This window comes from Strix uralensis, chromosome 6 (assembly GCF_047716275.1).
Source record: "Strix uralensis isolate ZFMK-TIS-50842 chromosome 6, bStrUra1, whole genome shotgun sequence".
NCBI lineage: Eukaryota > Metazoa > Chordata > Aves > Strigiformes > Strigidae > Strix > Strix uralensis.
In genome coordinates this window covers 8,494,200-8,515,684 of record NC_133977.1, presented here as the reverse complement: position 1 = coordinate 8,515,684, position 21,485 = coordinate 8,494,200, and positions in this window count along the sequence as shown.

Here is a 21,485-nt window from a genome sequence, read left to right as displayed (position 1 = left end):
AATATGCTGAAAATCAGCTTTTAGGAATTTTCTTTGCTACTCATAAATCCCTTACAAACAGTCCTTTGATTCTAAAGGTTCAGGTTGAGATGACATTGTAGGTCCATGTGTCATAAAAATCTAACATTTTAGAAACGAGAATTATGGCCATCTTCTTATCTGTTGCATGGGGACACAGTAAAAAACATTAAATGTAAGGTTTGCTGGAACAACGAACTGTGCTTACATTCAAATATAAATCTGAAAAATTGAAACCTGTTCCAAGCTCATATTGAAACCTAATTGGTCTTTAATCCTTTGTCATTGAAGAAAACAGGAAAATTACAGATTCCGCGTGACAGTGTTGCTAAACCCCAGGAGTATGGAAGCTTCTCAAAAACACACCGAAGGGATGTGTATTATGCCAGTTTGGTCATTAATTTGTGTATCCTGATTTGTTCTGAAGAATCTACACGCCATAAAAGTAAAGTAAAACGAGGAAAAAGTTTTAAGGCAGAACATTTCTACTATAGGACATACCAGCTTTTGGTTTTGCAGGTATCCTACCATATGCAGTTAATGTGCAAATTTAGTTACTTGTAATCAGTGAGGTATCAGGTTTTATATACCTTAAAATGTTTAAATGGAATAGAGGTATAGTCAGACACCCTGACTACAAAATTCACTCTTCTATAGGATACAGAATTGCGTCCAGTACTGAACCCAGAGAGAAAAAATTCCTTCCATCACAGGAAAATACTGGTATTTACTTCTATTGTACTTCTATTGGGGGGGGGGGGAGGTGTCTACCTCTTGTATAAAGTGGATACATTTTACAACAATTTTACTAAGACCATGTACTTATTGCATGCTTTTGCAAATGTTATAGAGGGCTATGGGCTATGTACAAATCTTTACCAAAATTTTATTACATCTGCTACTTTACCCTAACCTCACATCCTTTTCATTTAAGCATGTTATGAGCAGTCAAAGAGGTATGATTTGCTCTTGACAGTCTATCATATCGGCAGCTTATTCTCAGTTTCTACGTATATACATATGGATCATTTCATTTCACAGCATCTTCTTTGCATTTTGTAATTAGGCTGCCTGCTTAATATTTCCTGAAACTCTCTGTATTCCATCTGTCTTTGGAAATAATGCTTATTTTGGGCCTTCTCTAGTTCTCTGGGATTTTACCCAATGTTAAACACAGACGTTGCTTTAGATAGTTCTGAAATGCCCTAGAGTAAAATTCATCAGATCCCGTTGAGCTGAAAGCATCTAAGGTAAGAGTTCTTTGACCTGTTCTTTATTCTGTTCCTGATCCCTGTTGTGTTTTAATAATTGTATTAAAAGGAATTAACCTTTTATGGGAAAACTGGAACAGAATAGGCATTTAATGTTCTGTATCTTCTGTTGTTTGCTCACCTTTCTCATTAAGTCATTTTGTACGAGTTGAACAGTAACTTATTTTAAATTCTTCCTTAAATTAAATGGCTACAGATTTTCATATAGACAAAGTTTCTATTCTACAGGGCAATGGAACCTTTTTTCTAAACGTTCAGGTTCAAAAATAACCACTTTACAATAAATTGCAGTAGCATTAGGTAGAACATGGAAACCTTTGCTGACATTAAACTGTACAACACCAAATATAGTCAGTAAGACAAAAATCTATCAAACCTATGAGTTTTTCCACAGTACAGACCTGTATGGAAAAGAGTGACACATTAAGACCATCACATTAAGTCTGTATATATGCCCAGAATGTCTCAATTAATACCAGCAAGTCTAGGGTCATGAATATAAGTTAAGGAGATAATTCTTAACTAAAAATCATTTATATCATTTAATAAAACACTAGCATTTATTTTTGTGTTAAGACTGCAGTTTTACCAACAGTGATGAATAATACTGAAGGCAAAAACTAGAAGCTCTGGGGTTTTTTTAAATTAGGCCACTGAATCACCTGTAAACAATGCAGCAATCCTCCTTTTATAGTGGCTTGTGCATGAAAACTACTGTTGTTGATTAAGCAGGAATACTTCTCAATGGCTACTTTTCCGTCTCTTAAAATAATGAAGTGTAAGCTGCTAAAAACCTTTGCTGGATACCAGCTATTGCCTCCTGATAATCATCATGCATCTCTTTTATAGTGCCTAAGACAGATCCATAACATTACTATCATTACTCTCAGAAGCAGACCTGGCGCTCTGTGTATTTATATATCAAGCACTGAAATCTCAGACTCGGCTAGGACCCCATTGCAGGTGATACCACCTCCATTTACAGTTCCTCACTGACAACTCAGTAATCTACCTTGGTTTTTACCACATATGACTGTAGGGAATATCTTGAGTTACATGCTTAAATTTGCTTTCCTTAGTGCTGTTAGTTTGCATGTATAACCACATTCTCCTGTATCTAAGATATACCTCTTAAATGGAGGATGGAAGACAGAGCTTTTCGTTATTAGCAACAGATAATAAAAACGTATAATCATAAAAAGTCAATCTTCAAGACAAAATGAATCCTTAATTTTGATGGAGAAAAAATCCTTGCCTATACTTATTACAAGTTGTTTTCAGGAAGCACCCTGCACAAATAACTATTTCTCAGGCTTTCTTTTACAGGAATCTGGTTGTCATCCAGCAAAAATCAACATGGATCTACTCATCTACAGATTCAAAACTATTTCAGTGGGTGTTTTGCCTACTGAAGACTCACCGATAATGTGTCAAAAGATACCACAGGACATTACACTTTGGCTGAAAGAACAATTAAACATCTTTCCTCTAGTCTTGTAAAGGAGGAAAGGCTCAAAGCTCTGCATTTCACTTCTGCTTAACCTCATAGCTGTGAAGTAAAATATTTAGTGATTTTAAAACACCTTTAGGACAACCTTTGTAACCTCCCTTTTTAAACTAATACAAGGGATTGAAATATTTCCTATGTGGCCAGAAAGAGGTAGAGAACAGTCACGGTGAGAGGTTACTTCCCATTGAGCAATGAAATGTCCTTATCTCCCTAGTACACAATCTTACCAGAGGAATTATTAGTGTTCGTACTATACTGGTCCTAATCTACAGTTTGAAACACATCAGTGCCATGGAAAAAAGTAGTGTAACAATTTCCCAGATTACACAGTGGAGCAATTAGCTCTAAAGAAGATCAGTAATATCAATGGTTTGAGCTCAAGGATAAATAAAACCTGATATTGGTAACAAGTTAATTGTGTTTCAAGCTGCTCATGCCAGTGATAAAAATTTGATAAGACTGAAGATTTCAAAGCCTTATTGGGGTTTTGTTTGTTATGACTAAACTAGAGGTCTAAGCTTAGACCATAACTCAATTAGGCTGAGAGATATATATGAACAAGAAAATAAAAACAAGGAATTTAATCTTATGAAGTGTGATCTTAACTCTGCTACAGTGACAACCCAATGTGTCATTCTGCAAGTATAAGATCAACGGCAGGAAGCTGTTCTGCTTTGCCAGTTTAATTTAATAGAAGTTTTTCAGTGTAAACCAGAGTTTCCTTAGAAGATAACAGGGGCCAAGATCTGACCTCAACAAAGCTGATTCTGTACCTTGATGATCATCAGCACCTGACAGGAGATTGTTCAATGTTTTGTGACTATAAGAAATCCTGTAAATATATCAAATGTGTTGTTTGTTTTGGTTTGGTTTTTTTTTTCTCAAAGCTATACTAAATCACTTGGAGGTAAAATTGTGCATTATTGAATGATCAAGCCACTAAAAAGAAATATAGGTGTAACCAATAGAGGCAATTAAATGCTTCCTTTAACAGTATATCGACATCAACATTTTCTCCCAGAATTGCTCTGCGTTACGGAAAGCCTCCTAAACAAATATGCTTAGAATATAAGTGCTCAACTTTTTGCATAGTTAAGTAAAAGTGGTAAAATCTCATTTACACTTGAACTCCTATATACTTTCCAACAGTTTGAAATGGTTCCTGGCAGCAGTGTGTTAACAGAGAGGCATGTTATGAGTTACGTGGAGTAAAAACGATTATTTTAATGTTGAATAGGATTTTTCTCATTTAAATGATCATTGGATTCAAGGTGACTTAATCATGTGCTGAATCCAGGGTAGTTGAGGAGTGAAATTTAATCATAGAAAGTATCTCCTGAGAAACTAAACATAATCTTATTGTGGTAATATGGAATCAGTCACTTACTGAAACATCTCTCATTTCAACCCTAATTCCCCTCAGAGTTCTCTTTTTTGCACAAAACTCTGCTTGCTATCTGGAATTGCTCTTCCACTGTTTCTGTGTCACTCTTGCTGACTGGAATATCAGTTATATCTGTATGTGGTTGTAGTACTTGCATACACATATTCACCCCATCTCTCACTTATGTTTTCCCATTTACTGATTAACTCTAGGAAGGAAATTTTCAGAGGCATCCCTGGAGATTACATGCCTGACTTCCACTGATTTCCAGAACTATCTTTCCCCTGCATAGAAATTACCTAGCTAACAACTGCACATTTAAAAAAACTTTGCCCATTACCACAATGGCTTTGCTGAATCTCTGTTTTCACAGTCCTAGTAATCATATGTGTCACTACAATCTTTATGTGTATTTTTTTAGTAGACAGATGCGTTATATAACTGTGTGTGTGCATTTAGCTTTGAGAATTTGGTAAACATGAAAATCACTATCTCTTTCCTGCATACAAGTGCCTAATAAAAGATGTTTTCCAATTAATATTTTTACATACACTTGTCTTTTTCTCTACTTTTTTGGGTTAAATTACCTTCTAATTCAATCTAAGTACATGCCCAAGAAATGATTTCAATATTAGTTAAGAAGCCTCCTGGCTCACTGTAAAAGAAAAAAAAATATAACAGCATGGGCAAGGTTCCTATAGTGCCATATTTCCTAAATATGAAATAAGGCTAATTAAAAATCTACCCCATTTCAAAGGAAGAAAAGTACCTTGTTATGATTCAGTTTTCCTAACCTCTGTGTAAACAATTATAAAATGAAAGTATTTGTCCATTTATGTGTAAAGCAATCACCATTTTTCTTTTCAAAATAAAGAAGTGTGGAAGTCAGTTTCAGCAACAGTCCTTGGACTCGCTGAGAGTCACTATCTGACCAGACCAGCAGACAAGGTGCCAGGAGCATCAGAGATCTGGAGTTCACCTGCTGCCATATTGAAAACAGTTTCCACGATATTCTTATTCCACAAATACTGGAGAGAGTTGGAAGTTTTTCAACACAGAAATTATTTATTTATTTATTTATTTCCAGGCTACAACTTGTGCTTTAAATATGTAACACTGGGGTACCTTCTAGCAACCTACACATTGTACTGTTTAATGTCACTAAGGCTTTGTAGATACAGGGGAGCAATATTTCAAAACAGGTGATCTGACCTTTAGATTCTTTCTGGGGATTCCAGTCATATTTGTCTCAGACAGAAATTGTATTTTGTTCTGGATTTTATTTGACAATGGAAGGTTAGGCAAATACAAACAGCCAGAGGAACAATCGCTTGTTCACGTAAAGATACAAGTGTTGAACGTCCCAGACGTACTGTAGGCACCTTCCTAATATTTCCACTCATGCTAACTTGTAGCTTGTCTCTTATCTGTTTAAGTTTCCATGTTTGCAAAATGTGATTGTGGCTGCTTTGTACCTGTGTTTTCCTGTTGGTGAAAATAATAGATCAAAAAGTGGCACTAAAATTTCTAAGTAGACCATAGGGCAGGTTGTCTCATTCTAATGCTGCATATTACTTGTAATGATTTTAATCACAAAGACAGTGGAATGTCACTTCACTTAATAAAAAACACAACTGGAAAAAAAATTTGCTACACTTAGGTCCTTCCACAGTGCCAGAGAAGTGCCTTATGGAAATGTACGCTAGGCTGTTTTAATTAATTATGTGAGTAATCACTTTGCAGGAACAGAGACAGAAACCTTAGCATCCTTTGAGTACAAGTTCTGATCCTACCCAGTGAAGCTGGTGGAAACTACAACCTTCAAGCAGCAGCTTGTATTTCAGAGTCATCTGCAAATGCAGATGTAAACTAAAACTGATGAATCCCAGTAGTAAAAGAAGGAAGAAAGGACTTGCAGCAAGATGAAAGAGAAAGAATAGGACACAGATTAATAAACCAAGTACTTTAATTGGACTGAGCTATTTGCAGGGAATATTCCAGAGGAATGAAATGTCATTAGTTATTAACCAACACATTTACCAAGCAATTATAAGCCATTATTTGTCCGGATAGGAAGCATTTGAAAAATTATACCTACTTACATTTTCTGCTGAGACTGGTCATGAGGAGAGGTCCTTGCTTTCTAAGAGACAGTGCACCAAAACTTATCTCCTGATCTTGTGGACCTAGTGACAAAGATTACATATTTGTTGCTGGTCAGAAACAAGTTAATGCTTCAGGACTTAGAGACTACTCATAAAACTTTAATACACTTGCTGTATTGAGATTGACCCTGGAAGAATCTCATCTCAAAAAGCTTCCTACCATGTCTTACTCATTCACTTAAAATATGTACTTGAATTTTCACTTGAAAAAAAAAACACCTATTGCAGTTATGCTCCACATATTTTACACAGTCTCTCTCCAAGACCAAATAATTCTTTGAGGGATTAAAAAAAAAGTTATGTTGGTTTGCTAGAAACAGGACCAACCCATGGTGAGAGGAAGTAAGAACTAAGCAAAACCACCAAAAAGTAGGATTTATATAAGCCTATTTATGAAAGTTTTTCAAGAATATACAAGGAACTTAAGAAAGGTCAAATACAGACCGAACATCGAGAAATGTTCCTGGCAGTGAAAATGCAGGCTAAACAGCCAGAATTAGTCTTGACAGCAAAATTTTGCAGTTGGTGAATCAATCTTCCAAAGTAAGTGCTTGGTGACCTCTTCAGCTGGAGCCCTGAGAACTAAATGAAGCAAGATGTGACGTACAAAATTTTCAGAACCTTGGGGTTTACATTACCTGTGCAGGTGCAAATTGGCAGGACCTACTCTGGATGACATAAGAAAACCTGTTTCTTTCTTGCTTTGCTAGTTTATGGTCAGACACATCTGAAACTACTGGCATTACATGAAGTACTTGTCTAGATTACTTTTTTTCTTAACATTCATTTCTATTATGGAAAAAGTTTTATTTCAAATTACTGTACAATCCATATAAACACTGTATAAAAGGCATTTATAAAAGTAAAAAAATTAGAATTTCTAACAAAGCTGAGTAAAGCAGTATGCATTTCTCTATAATTAAAATTTTACAAAAGTCACTACCTTTATACAAATCTCATCAGAATAGGCATCTTGCTTGCACCTAGCTGTGAGACAGAAAGCATCTGCAGTAAAAGCAAAATTAAAAGCATCCTTTAAAAGAGAGCCTACTGTTCCTTTTCTTCTATTTCACCTCAGATATTGTTATTATAATGGCTTCTAGCAATACCTAACAGATGTAGAATTAAAAACTCAGATTTAAAATACAACATGTAAATCTTAAAGGTAGTATTTTTTTAAAAAAGCTTATAACTCCTGGCTACTGTTGCCGGAAGAGTTATTGATATAGGATGGAGTGGGTGAGTGGAGCAGAGAGCCCAGCTGCATGGAGAACAGCAAAGTGTGCTGCCCCTCAAGTATCTATCCCAGCTGTATGGCAAAATAGTCATCTAGCGAAAAAATGAAGCGGTGAAATTATGAGAACAGGGAGAAAGTCCCCTAAGGATGCTAATTTTCATGGACTCTGTAAGGCATTTGTTTGTACTTTATGTGGGAACATGTTTAAGACAGCACACACAAGTCAGCACTTACACTAGTGCAACTCCAAACTCACCCCCAGCAGCAAAATGAGTCTAGCATGCATTTACATCAGCATAAACCTAGAGTTGAATTTATCCTTCTAATTATGAGCTTGCTCATACTTTCTCCCTTTTTTCCCCCCTATCTCATTCATTTAAAGCAGCAATAAAACCAACAAAAAGTGCCTAATATGGCCACTGCCTCTTCATTATTGGCTTGGGGGATGTCAACCTGCAGTTATTATTGTAGGAGTAACCATGGGTGAAAACTTTCTGGATGCCTTTGTTTTGACTCAGTGCAGCATATAAATCAAAAATTGTTATGTACAGCTTGCATGTTGTTTACTCTCCAGCATTATTGTAGCTGCATTTTTACAAGCTTAAGCTCAAAACAGACATTCAGAGGATTTTGGACACCTTCAGGTCCCACCATTTTCATTAACGGGAACTAAATGTTTATATGGACCTGTGAATTGAAAACTGTTCTAGGTCTCATCTGTACCAATGATGTAGAGATAGCAAGGAACTTATCTTATCCTTCAACAAATACCACTGCAGCAATCGTAATACAGTTGGGGATGAACTATTTTCAAACTGCTGAGGTGTCTGAATTCTGACAGGACTGCCTCAAGGAAGAAAATGCAGAACAGTGATTTCTCCCAGGAGAATCTGGGACACTTCCTATTTAGAGATCTGCAGAGTATCTTTCAGGATAGAGCACAGACCATTCCAAACAGGGGTTAAAAACCAGTAGCTAGAGAAGCCTCCTTGGTTAGAAAAGCCACTGTTCTTCAGGGATGAAAACGTAGCACTGAGTGTTGATTCCATGTTTGCACAGCCTCTTCACCCCTTCGCTGCATTAATCTAAAGCAATGCTGGGAAGACAATTGCTTACTGTTTTCTCTGCTAACCGCAATTTTGCTAAAGACTTTCTACGTCTGTTCTGTAAATGTCTCTTTGACAATAACGATTCTTTCCTACAGCATGTCATCTGTGTACAGAGCTCATCATCTTCCAGGAGGATTTTTCTTTCCACATTGTGAAATATACAGAAATTAAATGCCATCAGAATATTGTGGACTATTCTACAACTCCTCTGTTCCAGTTCCAGTGCAACACCAGTGCATTATGCACATGCAAATAGTAAGTGGTAAATTTAAGCTCTTTAGACTAGACTGATTCATTTTTACCAGAGTCTTCCTATTATTAAGCAGCTTACTTATGATGATGTTTTTCTCTTTACACTATTTAAATGTCTAAGTTCTGCCTGATATAGCTGCATAACATACTTAGGGTACATAAGAGAGATAGAAACTCCTACTGAAAAATGACCTTAAGTGATCAGAAATGAGGATTTGTGAATTAAACCCATACTTTAAATAGCTTTAATAAGTTCAGCCACTTTTTTTTCTAAAAAAGCATAGTAACGCTTTTAGACCAAATTTGCCTAAGGACTGCACATCACTGAAACATTGAAATGAAACAGGCTGAAAAAAATGTGGCATTTTCTGGTTCACCTGTTATGTATTTCAAATCTTTTATCCAACATATGTGGAGAATTAGCACTCACTTGCACACAGATATCATTTCTGTTCAAATAACTGACAGAAAAACTGGAGGAGCAAAGAGTGGCTCCTATTCAGAACCTACAGGGAAAAAAAAAAAAAAAAAAAAAAAAAAAAAAAGCAGAGTTAATTTGCTATTTACTTGGAATTCCAACCAGTTGACATTTTGCCTCAGTTCTTTAGCAACAGGACATAGTTTCTTCCTGCTGATTTTCTAAAGTTTTTTGGGTTCCTGACTTCTTCTACCAGTGGGCAGCTGTCTGTCCAGCTACAGCTCTCTCAACACTATTAGGCTTAAGCAAGCTGCATAGTCTCTGAGTTGTTCTTGAATTTATTCCTACTATAAATGCAATGGAGTGTTCTGGTTCCTACCACCTCTTACCAGTTCTTCCTGGCTTCCTCTTTTCTATTTTCCTTTATCCTAATTATTTCCTCCTTTGTTGTATTACACATTTCTCTATTGCATCCCTGAGCTGTCATGCTAAAACCTCAGCACTCCTACATACAAGAAGTTCAAATCTAACTTTCCAGGCGATTATCGTCTAGCTCCGTGAGATACTGTTCTCCCAAACTGTGTTACAATGACTGTCAGCAATAGATCACTCTGAATATAAAGTACTATTTCTGCTTTCAGCGTTTTACATATGACTTCTTGAAAGGATCTATACACCAAAATAATTAGTGGCAAAGAGCTGAGGATCATGACAGCTCTATTAGGAGAGCAATCAGTACTTCAGTGATAGTCAATAACTACCTTAATAATTATTTTCAGTCAAATCACAATCACACAGTGTGCATGATTTACCTGGGGTATGAATTTATAGCAAAAATTACAAATACAGCACATGGGGTTAGCAAAGGATGGCTTTAAACAGCTTGCAAGCCCTTCAGTGGCACCTGCCATGTTACACACTGCAAAAGCATCCAGTAAACTGTTAAAACAGCTGTATAAATACACCTATGATAGATGCACATCTCGGTTGTCACATGAATTAGCAAATAGGTTGTTGCCAGTGCTGTACATACATGCTGGTTTAGCTCTAAAATGTTTCAGAAATCAAATGTGAAGAAAGCTTAAGATACCCTAGTAAAACACTTCATAGCAGAAAAAAAAAATCCAGAGCTAGCTGGATTAGTGAATTGCTAAACTGACTTTTTTTCGAAAGCAATGAAATCCACAAAACAGGTGAAATTTAAGAAAAAAACAAACTTTACTGCATTTTTAAAATTATGAACAGCCAAAATTACCAAATGTTTAAAGCTCCACTGAAAGCTTAAATCAGATTAGACTGCTAGAGGCTGTAAAGTGCCTTAGCTTTGAACCGAATATGAAGGCTAGGTGGGGGTGTCAGTAGAGTCAAAATAATCCAACATGGGCAGGGCCCATCACACAGTGCTGTGCAGAAACAGGAGAATCAAAGAGCCTACTCTTTATAGACAGAGACCATCTCTAGTGACACTTACTCTTGCTTTCTGAAAAGCAGTCAGAAAATAGTAGATTCCAGCAAACTTCATGAGCTCAGCCTGCTTCAAATATTTCTAATTATTTAATTTCTAACCTTAATTTTTAAATAGTGCCATAATATGTACCCACAGAAGGATCAGCTCTCCTATCTCATTATGGTTTCTTTACCCAGAAAAGGCTCTTTGCTACAAAGGAGTAAGGGTGGGAGTAAGTAAAAGTATGCAACTAATATGTCAAGATAGATCAAGCCTAGAAAGAATTTTTTTCTCATAAATTGTCACTATACATTTGGTATTCCCTGCATGTTGCAAAACATGCTGATGTTAATGAGTTTTACAGGATAAGGTAGAATTGGAAGTGGCTGGCAATGGCATGTGGCTACTATCATACTGTCTGTAAAGGTAAACTTCCTTGACTGGAGCCCTCTAAACCATTATGTTTAACGTAAATCTCAATGGAAAAAAAGGTCAACATCTTCAAATTGGAATTGCTTGCCTTGCTCTGCAACTGGCAGGATTGCCAGAGAGAGAAACAGAATCAGATCAGGGCAAGAGAGAGAGAAATAATTCATGGTAATTCTACCTTCCCCACTGCTTCATTTCTTAAACTGGCTTTTCACAAAAAATATCCTTCACAAGCGCTGCCAAGGAAAATCTCACTACAAGCGTAAGGACAAAGCAAATCCAGGAAAGAGTGCAAAGGGTTCTTGCACAGCTCTCTACCTTTTATTTGTCTTTTATTTTTTCTCAGAAAAAATTATTCCACTTTTTACCCCCTTGTCATTTCCTTGGCAGCTTACATCAGCTCTCATTACTTTCATAGATTTTTCTCTTTCTTTTCTTTGTGTTATGTTTTGGGCACTGCTATTGGTTTTACACAGCACTACACATTTGCCAGTGGGGAAATCCAGAAAGAAATAATCCAAATAAACACCCAAAAGTTCAAATGTCCTGGGAGTTGTGGTCTAGAAACAGAGGTCCCTCCAAAAGAAGCTGTAAATTAAGCTCATGAAGCAGCTTGTGTCTTCACAAATGCAAAAAAGGAGGTAGGGGAAGAAAACAGCCATAATTATGATTTGTCCAAACACCTCTAATACAATAGACAAAGGTTGGGACATATTACTGTGATTTCGTTCTCAATGTTTTTTTCAACTGATTCTGAACAGCACACCTTTTATGAAACCGACATTGGAAAAAGTGATCAAAAAAAGTTTAAAAGCTTAAACAAATTTAGTGTGATTCAGCTGATTTAATACTTTTAAAGGTGCAGAAAAAAACAAGAAAAACTCAAGAGACAGAACTGTTGGACCTTGTGGCAAGTAGTTGGTGTGAAGGGGAGGTGGCAGTCACCTTAAAACACAACCTGCTGTCAACCCGCTGGCTTGGATTGTATTTACAGTGTTACCATGAAAGGAACAAGCATTCATATTACAGGCAGCCAGCAATCTGGCTGTTTCATTGCTCAAACAGAGCTCACAAGGGTGCATCTGTTTAACAAGGGGTATAAAGCCATCGAGTTCCAGTAGAAGATGAGTTTTTACACACTGAAATCACCTACTAGAAGGTGTAAGTCGAGTTTGACTTTCACATTTGAAAGGGACACAAGTTGACACGGCAAAAATCTATTTTTACAGACTTCCCAGCTGACACTGAGTAGTGGATGGAGGGAGATGGGACAAGTCCACACACTTTTCTGCCCTTCTCTCCTCCCATCCCACAAAGAGGGATCTGAGACCTTTTTCTGTTTTGTTCCTTTGCACAGGGAAAACTGAACTCCAAAGGGAAGCTGAAAGCACACTGCTCCCCCTGACCCAAGTCATCCCATCCCTGCTGTAAATAAAGGAAGATCATATTCATGCAGCTAAATGTCACAGCCTCAAAGTTTTCCCTTCAATATAAGGATGATTTAAGTAGTGAAGATTTTGTTTTAAGCAAATGTTAGCACTGAGGCTTCATGTTAATGAATAAGACTATCAGTAGTTTCACCACAATAAAGCAGGGGCTATTTAACAAAATAGGCTCAGACAGGTTGCTTGTAAGACAAAAAGTTCAAATATTTACAAAGGAAGTAAAATGATGTAACAGCAGGCAGTGCCACAGCTACCTGAAGGTCAGTGGGCACTACTACAGGTTGTACCTGAGGCGGCTTTACCCAGGTCTCACAGCCATGCTTCCCCTTAAGCTTAACTGAACCACATAAGTCTGTTTTCCATTGCCCCTTCACTTGATTCAATCAGTTCCTGCTCTATGCAACACTTTATGAATAGTGTGTGAAGGAAAAAATTAAAAACTAATCAATCTGGAGAACATGATGCTTGTTTAACAACCCGACAACTCAGAAATGTGGGAGGCTGAAAAGACAGACAGACCCAGACTAGATAGGAACATTGCCCAGTTAACCTAACCTTTCCTTTCTTTGCTATAAATATCATATATACCATAAATACCTTATTATTTATTTCAAAGTCTTTTCATGCAAATTTTTGAAATTGTGAATCAAACAGGCAAAAAAGCGCCAAATCTTAGACAAAGAGAGCCCCATGAAAATTAAAAATAAAAGTACAGCACAAAAACCTTATCTTGAATTTTTTGATCCTTAAGATCAGAGCCTCATGATTTCTTGACAAAATGCAGTAACATCCTTGGCACTAGTGCTACCAGGAAGACTTCTATACCAGCCAATATAAAGTCTTCAGCATCTTCGCTCTGGCAGCAGACATCCCCAATCATTGCCACACCCCACATTTCCATAATTTGGAGTAACAACCAAAGACTATATTTACCTCCACATTGTCTTCCTCCAGTGTTTGTTTACCTCCCTCCCCCCCCTTACATCTTCCTGTGGTTGCTGCTGCAGCTACACGTTATTCGTGGCTAACAGGGAAAGCAAAACATTTTCTTCACAGCATATACAAATGTAAACAAATACAGTGGCTGGAAGTATGGTCGGGATTCTGTTCCGCACTGGCTCATGCTGTTATATCATGCACGGAGTTGATCACCATGGCAATGAGGTGCCAGAAACCATTTCCAAACTTTCGTGAATATTTAAGCATAGGCAGAAAAGTTCAAAACAAAATAGTTTTGTAACAATGTTTTGTTTCTTTTTCAACTCATGAACTGTTACAAACACCATCACGATTTTCTGAGTCGTTCATTAGTCATAATTATTTTCAGATTAATTTTTACAAACAGTTAATATTATTGTTAATGCACATCAATTACAGCCACAATGTGGAGTTCAGAACAGTGGGACAAGGTCACATTGCACTAGACACTGAAAAAATATGGAACAGAAAGATGGTTATGGCCCCAGTAAATTGGCAAGTATCACAAGTTATTAATCAAAAGTGTTATTGGAGAACATCACACATTCAAAAGTGATTTAGTGTAATTGGAAGGTCACAATTCAGTTCCCCCTCTAAAGAAATGGGGGCTTATTTGCTGCACAGAGCTGGTGTAACTATTCTGTAATTTTAGTCTAAACTCCCATTCAGGAAAAGGGAAAATAATTTTTCACAATTACTACCAAAAACCAATACAGTAGGTACATAAGCATAGTTAAAACCATTTTCTTTAACAGTCTCACAACTAGATTACACAATAGCAAATGAGCTTTGATGCCATGAAAACTCAGCAAAATCACAGCTTTGTAAAGGAGTAGAAAGTGTTTTGATTGTGACCCTGTTAATGTCTCCTTTAAAAGGTGTAAGAATTTTTTTAATTTGTACACATTACAAGCATTAACAGATACAAACTTTCTAATAAAAACTTTTCCTTCTATTACTAAACCCCAAGATTCTGCCTCTTCCTCACCCCAAATTTAAGGCAAATAACATTACCATACTTTCAGTATTTGCTGTTAAAGTAAATGTAAAAAACCCAAAGTGTATGAACTTGCTCCAAAAGATGATATTGTAACCTTTACAAAAGAACTACAAAAGTAAAGAAAGAAAATTAAGTTTCAGTCATCATGTGCTTCTGCATTATTAAATGCATAATCAGTTTCCAAGTCTTCCTGAAAGAAAAATCCAAGTGGTAAATTCAATTTTACTCTGCCTTTTAGCCTGAATCCTTAGATTTACTGCATCCAAGTACAGAAGACATCTTCAAGCCAAAATTCTATCCCAAACAAGCCAGCACATTGCCTGAAAGCTGACGTACATCTTTTTATAAAGCTTGCGACGAGCTGCCATCAAAAGTTGTTCTGCAGCACTAAAGCCAACAGAAGACCAAATTTTCCACCCCACCACAGACTGCCCATCCTTCCTTACTCCCACTTTCATGGTTCTGTAACATTTCAAGCTGCATCTATAACAAGAGGATCCCTTTTCTTCCCTAAGCTCATCCAATAGCTAGAAGTGCCAAGTCAGATACGTCATTGCACCAAGAAATCTGAAGTCTAAATGGATTTTTAGACTTCACATTGATCCAGATGTGTATTTATAGCCTCTATACATGATGTGTGGGTGCATATATAAATATTACCGAGACTTTAAACAAACGTCCAGTTTCTTATTGGGCAAGTTTGCAAGTAGCCACATACACACCAGCAGTGTTTTACCCAAGGTGACTTAAGGATATAAATATGACAAGGACTGGAAGGAGATGTAATATTTTAAACTACTATTTTTGGAAAGAAATAGATCATCTTTTGGACACTAGATCTTTCTTTCATCTGAGCAAGAAACAGAAACCTTTAAAACTAAAACAGATGGAGAACAATTGCTCAGAGTTTAAAGTTGATTATGCTAATCAAGAAAAGTCTAAAAAGAGATTGCTCCTTCCTACAGATATTGCTGCATTGGCACGGAAGCCACCAGTGTGTAATGTCCCAGGTTGCTCCCAGCTACAAAGTCCCAATGTCCCAGGTCCCACGAGGACATTTTGAGGGCAGGAGCATTCCAAGCTACATACTTTTCAACACACAGCACTGTAAAACAGCACAGACACAGCTCTATAACATGTTTCTCTAATTAATCTTAATTTCAGGTCTAAATTTGTTTTTGCCATAATCTGCATTAACGTGCAGGGGTTCAGGTCCAGAAAATGTCAGTTGTAAAGGCAGTATTTGTGTCATGGGAAAAAAAGCAGATAAATTCTTTAAATAATAACATTTGATTGGTTTTAGATCAAGCTTTATTCCAGTAAAAGTTTACCTCTATCAGAAGTTTTGTAACTGCTTCTCTGCTGTCTACATTAACTCTTGACAAGATAATTGTTGGCAAGACACGAGCAAGCAGAAAACAAGGCATTAGACAGACAACGTATTCCTTACCAAATTAAATCAGTGTCTCTTTTCAGCTTGGTTTGTCTAGAGGAAAACAACTAGAAATTAAGGACAATACAGCTCATTTTGGCCAGAATGCTTGGATACATTCTTAATTATTTTGGAGAGGGAGGGGGGGACATGCACCTACTCCATCCCCCTCCCCCCCATATCAATGTATCAACTGTTTGTGAGCATTTTTATACTTCTGTTTTGTTTATTTTAGTCCAGATATTAGTAATAATAATAAATGTTTATAAAATTCAGATTCATTCTGAACTGACTACAAAATTACTTGAACAAAGGCAAAGTCATTAAGAGACACAATCTGTTTCTTTCCCCAGGACATGAAAATTTATTTTCCCATCTCTTAGTTAATATAATCTATTCTTTTGCTCTTCTGAAAATTGAAGTTTCAGCTCTAGGTTATTTATTAACAGCAGAGACAAATTTTTAAAGGGTAATTTTCCCTACAGAAAATCAAACTCTGAACAATTTGAAGCACTTACTGCTATAAAACCTTTATTTTTTTGAAAATAATCTTTGCTCAAAACTCAGGGGTTTTTTGCATATTTCATAGACCATAATTAAGTAATTGCAAATTTAATCTCTTACTTTTTTGAAACATGGAGGTTGATTTTTCATTAATTTCAAATTCTGCATTTGAATGCTTAAATTAACATATAAAAGTATTTTTCTGGAGGGAAACATATCACTAAGCTGTGTATGAAGCTCAGATATAGCAGCTTAATACTTTCCAATGTTTGACAGAGGTACGTATCAAAGGATCTCATTCCATCTAAAGAAAACAGTCAGTTCACACAGACTGTAATCAATATTTGGACATTCTCACAACTTATATTTTTACAAATTAAATATGCAGTTAGAGATGGATGACAGTGTCGCTACTCTCACTTGCGTGCCAACTGCTTCAGATACTCTTAAGTTAAAAGCATTCAGCGTTCAAGACAGACTTTGGATCTCAGATGAGAATGTAATTCCAGAGGGAGACAGAGTTGGTCAGGTGTTTTTGGTTTTTCTCCCCCCTTTTTTCTTTCTTTTTCTTTTCACCCCTCTTCTTGTATATTTATAGAAACTCTAAGTAATATCATTCATATGACTTTAGAGACTGTTAGTAGCTTGCGGGGGTTATATGGCATTTAGAGGAAACAAGTCTCTTTCTGTCCAATAAATACAATCTTTATTTTTGCAGGAGAGTTTTGATCAGGACTTGGCAATAATCATGTAAACAATGTGCATCTTAGCCCTCATTGTTTGACATGTAAAGCTGAGTAAATGATTCAAAATTGCTGTCATCTTATGCTCAACTAATATATTTGCAAATGCTCTAAAATTTAATGCGAATATCTAGCTTAACCCAAACAGTTTTCTTTAGTCAAGTTACTTACTTCAGCTAGGACTTAAGTACTCAGCAATTTCAGTATATGACTGATCAGGGGAGCAACATGGAATTGTTTGGGCAGCTTGACTGGATGATCTTCTGTTGTCCTGAACAGGACTGGTGATTTTGGGAACAGCAAACAAAGACAACTGCAAGGAGGGTGAAGGCAGCAAGATTCTTGTGTCTCTTTTACAAAATATATTCTGACCTTCAATTTTCCACATCTGTTTTCACTTTCAGAATAAAGTTGAATTGAAGTTTACAGGAACAACTGTATAAGAGAAGATATGGATACTGTTTTGATCCTTTCACTCTTAAGAGTTACGGATTTTCTTGGTCTACATCTATTGCCCCAGATCCTTTTAAATACAGAATATGTGAAGCTGAATTTTTGAGCAGACATACTATCAAAAAAAAGCTACCTGAAAACCCATTCCCTGAGCGTAATTCAGAGAAAGCACTTCTTGCAAAGGACTCCAGTTGTGAAATCTTATAACAGGTCTTACAAGTTTGGTTTGATTATGGCAGATTTCAAAGTCATACTTGGAAAAGCAAGCAATTAAATTAGGTCAGCATCGCTGTGGGAGAAGACACAACAGCAATGTCCAGTCTGCAGTGGTTCAGCATCTTGAGCAAAATCCTGTATCACCATCAGCTCAGACACAGACATGGAATTAAGAGAGTAGTTCACAGCAGGTACAGATCAGGGTGTTCAGAAAGTGATTCTGTACCTGCGGCTGGCTACCATTCATGCTAGCCCTGAATTGCTAACATTCGTAAATAAGAGCCTTTGCCAGTTAGAAACGTGGTAAAGCATTCTTAATGTGACACTTTGTCCAGCATCCCAGCAGCTAACCAGTTATAACACCTCACAGGTCAGAAGACTGCATCCAGCCCCTCCCCTCCTGTTTCTCACTCCAAGTGAAACTCTCAAAATCCTCTGCTGAATGTGCACATCATTTCCCTTTCAGCTAGACCCATCATTGAAAAAAAAAAAAAAAAATCACATCCTGAACATATACTATGGTTTTGGTCACGCTTAAATCTAATTTCTACATCTGAATATATTTTGTATGGGCATTAAGGCAGGAAAAATCACCCTTTTTTCTCTAGAGCTTCCAAAGCCATTCTTATAAATTCCTTAAGGGTCAAAAATGAAATAGGAGAGTAGTTAAATCACCATATGATCATTTTGTTTATGTTCCCTCTTTTGCACATCTTAGACTTTTCAGACATTTATCTTTCAAGTCTAGATTGGCTGTTGTTTCTTTATACTTTCATTACAAGCTCTTTATCACAGATTTGACAAAGGAAAAAATCATCAATAATTTGTCCTTCTTTTTACATATATACCGATATTAGGTTTCACAGATTTTCTGCAGGAACCTTAAGACAACTTCTTCTGGGAGGCCAAACCGTAAAGTATTCTGTCCTTAATTTTTGCTGTGTTTAGGCCTTAGAGTTCAGGATAACTTTTACACTGGGCACTGTAGAAGCACAGAACAGATCAGTTTCTGCCAGAGGTTTACATGGTTGAAATAAGTAAAAGGATGTGAACACACTTGTGACTTAACAATTCATGACCTGTAACCTTTTTGTAAATGGCTCTCATTTTTCTACTAAATATTTCTCTACTTTTTTCTCCATTTGTTACTATATTCTTACTTTTTTTTTGCCACTCTGCAGTTTTGAGAATACGTTGAATTGCAGTATACTGGGAATACTTATATTTCACTTGACTCTCTGAGGAAACTCATAGGAAAACCTGCATATTACTAGAAACATCAGGCTCTTTTGGTAAAAGAAAGTGGTATAGCAGACATTTTGAAATGTTTGTTTTATGCAGGATGGGCAAAGATCATTTTGGGGGTAGATATGGAAAGGGCTTGGATCAGACACCTGACAAAAGACGCAACCAGTAATTTTATGTCATCTTTAATTTTCATCTGATTAGAAAAATTATATCCTTTTTCCCCCACCCCTAACAGGATGAAAGAAAGCATATAAAGTCCTTAAATTAAGGTCATCTATTTAAATATGACAGCTTGAAAAGCATTTGGGGATCTCATTTCTTGGTATGACTGAGCCTGTTTTTCCTGTAAATAAGAATATTACATTTAGGTAAAAATAGTATCATAAAACTATAATTGTCTATCTTTGCTGGTTTGAAGCTATGTCTAACGTATCTACAATGTGGAAACCGAAAGCACTTCCAAGGTACTAGACCCTGACTTAGGTTCAAACAAGAACTAGGCACACATTTTTTTCCCCTTGCTTCCTTTTCCTCTCCCTAGGCCCCCCATTTCTACCAAAAGGGACCTCATCACTGAGGCTGCAGACGCCAGACGCAGGATAGCTGAAGACAAGGGCTCTGGGACACCCCTGGGAGGATGTTTCTTTCAGAACAGTTTCATTGTTTTACCTGCTGGCCTCAATATCTCAACAGTCTTAAAAACTAAGCTTATACTAGCAATTTGAAATTTTTAGCTAAGAGTTCATCTGCAAAGTAGTAAACGTTGTTGAACCTGTATAAGGACTATTACTTTCAATACTTATATTTGTTGTTAACAGACTAATTCCTTCAAAGATGCTCTCCAAGCATGAATTTTCTATAAATTTTGAGTTCCGTGGCACTGCAAATAATTTTACAATTTTTACTCTTCATATATAAATCTTTTGAACTATTAAACTTTATACTGTAACTCCATTTACATGACAGTAAGATTCATGCCACCTATTTTTGTCAGTTCATAGGACAGGAGATAATACCTATAGATTATGCATGTCTACCTATGAACAAACATCAGAGAGGGGATAAAGAAGAGATCTCCCTAGAACAAAGAGTCAGAGTATCTGAAAGAGGGAATAAATAGAAATATTCCCAGCAAGAAAAAGGAGGTCTGGAGAAGAGTGACAAGGAACCTTGAGGGCTTTCTGAGAAAGAACCCCAGCAAGAGCATCGGTGCGTGCACTAACCCAGCCTGCCCCTGCAAAAGGTTACCAAACTCTGGTAAACATTGCCCACGAAGGATGCATCTTTCACAGCAGAGATGCTCTCAGGCATCTGTAAGTGCTCATTCAGGCAACTTCTGCACCACTTTAGCAGATTTCTCCTTTCTTCTTCACTTTTTGGATGTAATTGTTTAAGATGAAGGTCATAAAAGGGGTTGCAGGGAAGGACTGCAGATCACGAGGAACACTTCATGAATTCAGGCGTGATTTGGATTTATCTATACTAATGACTTTTAGCCTGCGAGACATTTTCAAGCTGTGGATATATAAAGATTCTTATTTTACAATAGTAAGATTCCCAGAAACCAAATCATTTATTAATCCTGCAAGAGTCACCCCTAGAACATCATATAAGAGAGTCAGAAGGAAAAAGAGACACAAAAGGATTCTGGTATTTGGCTAACTTAATTTGGTTTTCATTTGCATTAGAATAGAATTTAGTCTGTTGACAGAATAGATCAGATACTTAACAACTAATATGTAAAATACAAAATTAATTTGGCAATTTTACAGCTGGGCTTAAAGTGCCCCAAATAGTTCCTTTATTATTCCTCTGTTGTTTAAAACAGAAGTATGGATTGTATTTAGACAACTTTAAACTACACTGAAATCTAACAGCTGACTGTACATTGCCTGGGGCATGCTGCTTGTATCTTACTGCAGGCAGAGTATTTGTTGAGTTGGGCAAGTACATAGCAGCTGAATAGCCGTATATTTCCAGCCACAATGTACACCTACCCTTCTACACCAGAAACTGTGATGTATGCATAAGGTACGCCCAATGAAAGAGAGCTCTAAATGTGACCTTTCAGATATAGATGCACATTTTTTTATTCTCAAGTAGAATTTCTACCTTTCTAGTTTGTCAGTAAAGATCTTGCCCCCTCTTTTATGCACACAGAACAGGAGAATTTACTCACTTTTCCCTCCATACCACAAAACTGGGGCATGTAACACTTTTTCTTTC